Raw genomic sequence first — 6,666 nt, forward strand, 5'->3', positions numbered from 1 at the left:
TCAGACTGCCTGAGGAGAGGGAGAGAAAGCTAGCTGGATGGCAAATAATTAGAATAATTATTTGAAAATCAATAGCTGTCTGAAACAGCAATCAATTAACCTGGAGACATTTCAAAATGAGATCTATACTGACTGAGCAACTGAAGCCCGAATAATGACTTGGAATTTGCTCTGGATAACCTTAAATTATCTTTTGCCTTAGGTCCAGTGCAGTCAGCAGCCACCCCTGAATCACCCACAGCCCTGGTCCCTGGCCAGCTCGGGGATGAAGGGAGCTTCCTCTTCCTCAGGGCTCTCCCAGGTCTGTCACTACACACAAGGCATTGGAGACACCCCTGCACGGAGAGAAGTACTTAATGCAGGGTAAGGATTTGTCTCCTTGTTCAACAAAAAAAAAAAAAAAAAACTTGGAAAGAGATTTTAGGGCATCTGTCTTTGAAGCCCCAAAACAGGGGCAGGATCATGTTTACTGCAAAACAGAGTCATTTGGGGGGCTCCTGGAGGCAGATCACTTCCCACAGAGCCCTGGAGAATCATCTGGTTTATTTTTGAACTGTAGCAGCTTTCTAGGAAGGGATGACTATCACTGGGGGCTGTTTTCTCAGATTAAAAAAAAAATATTAAAGATTTCACAAGTGTGACTTTCTGTGGACCGCCTGCATGAAAACTGCAACCCCAGCCTTTAAAATGCTTGGCAAAGCCTTTTCCAGAGCTCTTCCCTGGACCTGACTGGCCACTAAAGGCAGTGAAAAGGCAGAAGCAGCCCAGCAACCTCAGGCAGGGGCAGTTTTGGGCTGTCCCTTATGCTGCTGAAACTCGTTTTTCCCTTTGCTCCGTCCCTCGGGTCCCTGCCTGTGGGAGGGGGAGGTTGTGCTCAGGCACAGCAGCAGACAAAGCTCCCCACAGCTCCATGGGACAGCCCCAGGTGCCACCTCGTGTGACACCCTGCAGGAAAAGGGATTCCTACTTTGTGCCGAGTTCCTGGATGCTTTAGGATCAGATGTGGGATGTTTAAAGCAGGGAAGGGGGAGGAGGAGCAGGTTGGTGCCAACTGCTCTGTCTGCAGCTGGTGGCTCCCAGAGCGAGGAGTCCCCATGCTCCTCACCCTTTTCACATCCAGCTGGGCCTTTTCTTTTTCATTTGAATCCAGCAGACAAAACGTGGGGATGGACCAAAAGGAATGTTGCAGAGAGTATAATGTCCCCTCTAATCCAGCAAGCTGAATCAAATGAAGAGCTTTAACCCATTTTTTGTGTAGATAGTCTCTGGTTAGTCCCTTAGCGTGTCCTCACGGCGTGAATTATGGTGCAATAATTCACACTGAACTGCATGGACAGCCCTCAGCTCCCAGCTTTGTGCCTGACACTGCTCCAGGCATGAATTATTGTCCTATAATTCACACCTTGTCATATCTTATTGCCGGAACATCCCCGAAATGACAAAGCTGGGGTCATTAAGGAGAAATTCAGTCAAAACTTGGCGAAGGCAGTTGATGGCAGGAAGGACCATGTACTTAAGACTGATGAGGAACAGCTGAGGGAGGTGGGGGGCTCAGCCTGGATAAAAGGGGAACTTTCTCACTCCCCACACTCTCTGACAGGAGGGGGCAGTCAGGGGAAGTCAGGCTCTTCTCCAAGTGACCAGTGACAGGACAAGGGGAAACGGCCTCAGGTTGCACCAGGGGAGGCTTAGGTTGGAAATCAGGGAAAATTTCTTCACTAATGGGTGCTGAGGTATTAGCACAGGCTGCTCAGGGCAGTGCTGGAGTCACCATCCCTGCATGTGATCGGAAAATGTGCGGATGTGACACCTGGGGACATGGGTTAGGTGTGACCATGGCAGTGCTGGGTTGACAGTTGGACCTTAAAGCTCCCTTCCGACCTAAATGAGTCTGTGATTTACCTGTCTCATTCAGGCTAGACAGGAAGAGCCCCAAAGAATAAACACAGGGAAAGAGCTCTGTGCATCCAGTGCTACGTGTGTGTAACCATCTTGGGGTGGAATTTCTCCAAGCAGAGAGATGACTTTTCCAAACTGGATGCCTGTGGTCCAGAGGTAGTGACCAGCAGGTCCATAAAAGGCTTTCCAGCTGTCTGGGTGCCCATACAGATAAATAGTTTGCTTCAAGGGGATTTGCAGGTAGAAGGTGCTCCTGTAGAAGGTGCTCCTCAGTGAGCAGGAGTCAGTAAAGCCCTTCACAGACCCAGCACAAACATGTTCCTGGGTACTGTGTTCTGTATATCTTCCTCCTCCTCCTTTACCTACCCCAGGTCCCCAGAGGAATCTTGATGTGTCCCAGGGCTCACCCCTGGGCCAGCAGCACAGGTGCCATGTGAGGAGGGAGGTGCAGCTTTGCCATCACTGTGTGCTGAGCACCCTTCCCTTCCTCCCTGCACCTAGCTCCATCTCAGCTGGGTGGGGACAGGTGTCTGGTGCCCCACAGCCACCCCTGGCAGGACACACGGACAACTCCTGCCTTCCTGGGGAGCCTTGGGAAGGCACAAACCAGCCTGGCCCCAGAGCAGATTGGTTTTGTGTAACCTGACCTCGTTGGAAGGCATCCCTTGAGATAAAAATCAGATCTGGGGGGAAATGGCTGGGTTTGACAGGCAGTGGTGGGCAGGTGGAGCGCCAGCAGGGCCTGGGACAGCCTGAGGAGGGGACTCTCAGCCCGTGGCAGACACTGTGTCCATGTCCCTGCACAGGCTGTGCCAAATGCAGCCACTCAGAGGAGCCTTGCTGCTGTTGGGTTGCTGGGGAGGAACTCCTGCCAAACATCCAGGTGCTCAAAACAGCACCAGGCATCTGCTGCAAGTCAGATAATTCACACCCTTCGTGCCCACTGAAGTTTAAATCATTTCAGTGGAAGTATTGCACTCTGCTGAGTGCAGGAGCAGCCTGTGCTCAGCTGGTTTGTGGGGCCCCCTCTCGCTGCTCCTGCAGCTCTCCCCGTCCTCCTGGCACAGTGGAAGCCCATTTCCAAATGGCCAAAGAGGCAAAAATGTGGCCACTTCCCCAGCTACTTGTTCCTGCTTATCAGCCAGCCCTGCTGGATGCAGGGGCACTGGGATCACTCCCAAATGCACTGCAAGGAAAGCAGCTAACACATTTCCCTCTGTGTCACGGTGGAAGGGACAAACAGGGCTGGAGGTGGCAGGGCCACTGCAGAAACAGGGCAGGCACTGCTCAAGAGCTCTCCTGACGACAAGCAGTGCTTGAAATAGCACCTGGATTTCAGGGTGGATTTTGGGGTGCTGTGGTGGATGCCCACCCTGCAGAGCTCTGGGGCAGTGCCTGGCAGGAGCACCTGCCTGAGCCCTGAGTTGCCACTTCCAACAGGACTCTCAAAGAGGAGTACATTCCTTGGACTTCATTACCTTCCTTGGGAGTGCAGAGGGACATTTGGTGGTACAGGCTCCAGATTGTGCTGAGGCCTCAGTGATTTCATCTTAAACCCAGAGGAGCAGTGCCAGTGCCAACCTGCTGGCACTGAGCTCAAGAGGTAGAACACTGCCCACAGCACAGGTCCAAATCCACCAGCCTGCCCAGGTTCTCATTTGTCAGGACACTGATGCTGCCCTGAGTTGAGACAGCAGCTGGAGAAGGTCAGGACAGCCTGTCCAGGCTGGCATCCAGGCACAGGGCAGGAGCAGGGAGGTGTTTGAACAAGTGTATCACAAATTACATGGCAGAAGCCGCAGCCAGTTGGCTGAGTCCCCCAGGGAGGCCTTTTTGGACTTGCTCAGTGAAGATATCAGCAAAACGCCTTGGGCAGTGGGCATGGCTGGTGTCAGGATGCCCCAGGGGATGACACCCTGGAGCACAGTGACCCTCTGAGCCATCTCTTTGCCAACTGCTCGTGCCAAAGGCAGCAAACTCAGTCGGAGCCACATCCCGAGAAGGCAGCAGCCCCACCAGCTGGCACCATGCTGCATCCAGCTGGCTCCCAGGCTGCATCCAGCTGGCAGAGGCAAGAGCACAGAACCCTGGAAAGGTGATGCCAGCCAGGGAAACCCAGAGCCCCTGTCGCCCTGGCAGCTCTGGCAGTGTTTGTGCTGGCACATGGATTCAGCTCAGTGCTTCCCGGGTGGATGCAGCACCTCTGAGGCTTCAGTGCCCAAGTGCAGGCAGTGTTTGCTGACAGCTGGGAGCAAACATGCATTACTATTAGTTATCCACTAATTAGTGGACTAATAACCAGCTAAACCAGCTTGTTCTTTAGTAGGTGAGTCTTTCCTGTCCTTCTGGATTATTATAATAATCACAGTCACTCTGTGTGTTCCTGCAGAGTCACTCACCCAGAAGGGACCATAGGACAGCCTGCAACTGTCCTGCTGTTTCTGTCACCCCCTGCCAAAGCTGCAGCTAAAATACCATAAACTGCCATGAAACTGAGTATTGTGTGTGTGTTTGTGTGTGTGAGAAGTCCAGAAAGCTTCCAGGACAATTCGCTGTCCCAGCCTTGGGTCAGACCTGCACACCTGCCTCAAGTGTGAGATGTGGCAGAGACAGGAGCAAAGAGCTTGGAGGAGGGAAAAGGGCCCAGCCCAACAGCCCCAAGTGCAGCACGCAGCCAGCTGAGTTTTCTGACCACAAGGAGCACTTTAGCTTGTTCAAATCCCCTTTGGGATGTTCTCTGGGCTTGTCACTGCAAGAAAACAGCCTCTTTCCTCCCAGATCATTGACGTAGCTTATTACTGAATACTCATCTGTTTGCAGATGTTCTATATTTTCCTGACATGAAGTTTCTTAACATCCCTTTTAAATTGTCTTTATGCTCACAATGTTGATGCATAATCTCTTTTTTCCTTGAGAAGTTCCTGTAAGTGCCTCGTGCAGTGATGAGATGAAAGCTTTCTTTGTGTTCCTGCCAATCCAGTTTGTATGCCTCTGTTTGTCACCTGCAGATAAAAGCTCAGGGATGTTGTTTGGAGCCAGGCAGTGAAGCAGAGACTCAACTGGAGGCAAGGACAGGAGGAAAATATTAGCAAAGCAACCACCTAATTCTTGACAATGCGAGCACCAGCCATTGTGAACCTTTGCCCAAACAGGAATCCCTTCCTAAAGCCTCTTAGGGTGCTTACATGAGTACATTTGACTTCAAAGAGGGTATATACAAGACCAGCTCAGCTGACGAGAGGGAACTCATTAAGCTGCAGTAATTTGGCAGGTCTGTGTTTACTTCTGCTGGAGCATCACATTTTGTGAACCATTTTTTTCCAACCCAGAAGGTTTTGAACTGTGTTGAGCTGATGAAACCCAGTCACGTAAACCATTGCGTGGCTCAACAACTCTGGGAGTGATGAAAGCCTCTGAACAGATCCTTTCATTAAACAGGGGACCAAGTTTCCTTTGGTTTTAGCCAACTAGAAATGGTTTTAGCTGGGGCAAAGTTGTACTTTGCTGTGACAGACTCAGAGATGAGTTCTGTTGTGTGGGCACACCAGTGATAGTTTATATCCCAAGTTACCCATGGAGGGGGACAGCTGGAGCTTTGTTCCCTTGGGGGTTCCTCTGAATCCCTCTCCACCTCCACGCGCCCCAGCCCATCACTGGAAGCTGCTCTGAATCCCTCCCTGCTTCTCCCCTCTGACCTCTGGGGTTGTTGTGTTTGTATCTGGTTTACTGGGAAAATGCTTAGCATGCATCCACGCACAACCTCCAATCCTTTGAACCCTCTGGACAATTCCAGGATCAGTGGGTGAGTTCAGCTGTGGGAATATTCAACTGGAAGGAAGCTGCTCCACCTGGGCCCGTGAAGGTTTGTTTGTCTGCTCAACAGTTTCTTTTCTTCTCGTGGTGGATCACCTTGGTGATCACCAAACACTGTCACAAGGCTCAGCCCACGTCTGCTCTGCCTCCTCTCCATCCCTGCCCCTTTGCTGCTCCTCTGCAGTGGGTTGGATGGGATGCAGAGTGTCAGGATTGAGGAGCTCCTTGCATTGAGTGAAGAGTCACAGAACCAGAGGCACTGAGGTTGGAAAGGATCTCGAATGTAGGGGTTTGGGGGCTTTTCCAAGGTAGGAAAATAGTACGATTTTCCTCTTCTCTCCTAATGCAAATGTGGCCAGATTGATTTCCCTCCAACTTTCCACAGAGCAGATTCATTCCAAGAGGAGAATTTTGGGAAAAGGTACAAGTTTGTGAAGACAGAGTGTTCTCGTGGAGGCTGAAATAGTCACTTCAGCTGGAACATTTGTGTCACATGGCCACAAAGGCAGGGTTTAAAACTGGGGTAGGGAATATCTCTGGATGGAATGCCAGAGGAAGGAGGGTGGCAGCTGAGGCAGGGATTCATGGGCAGATCAGCCCTGGATGAAGCAGCACAGGGTGGAGCTCTCACAGCACAGTGACAAACAGAACGATGAGTGTGGGCTGAAGGGGAAGAGCCAGGGTCCAGCAGGGTGCCACAGTGGCTGTTTGTCCTGGGTTTGTGTCCACTGCAAGCCCAGGAGGTGCAGTCTGGACTCCAGTGTGGGAGTGGTGATGTCCCCACACCCCCAGTAATGAACACAGGAGAAGTGACAATCTCAGGTAGATGCAGATCCAGCTTTGCTCCAGGTGCTGGGGTGGATGATGCTCACGGTTGGCTGATGTTCCAGATCTTTTAATGAGGGTCTGACATTTTTATTTGCTTTGAGCTTCCTGCAGCAAGGTCAGTGAAGA

Source organism: Passer montanus, unplaced genomic scaffold (genome assembly GCF_014805655.1).
Source record: "Passer montanus isolate IOZ18808 unplaced genomic scaffold, ASM1480565v1 scaffold43, whole genome shotgun sequence".
NCBI lineage: Eukaryota > Metazoa > Chordata > Aves > Passeriformes > Passeridae > Passer > Passer montanus.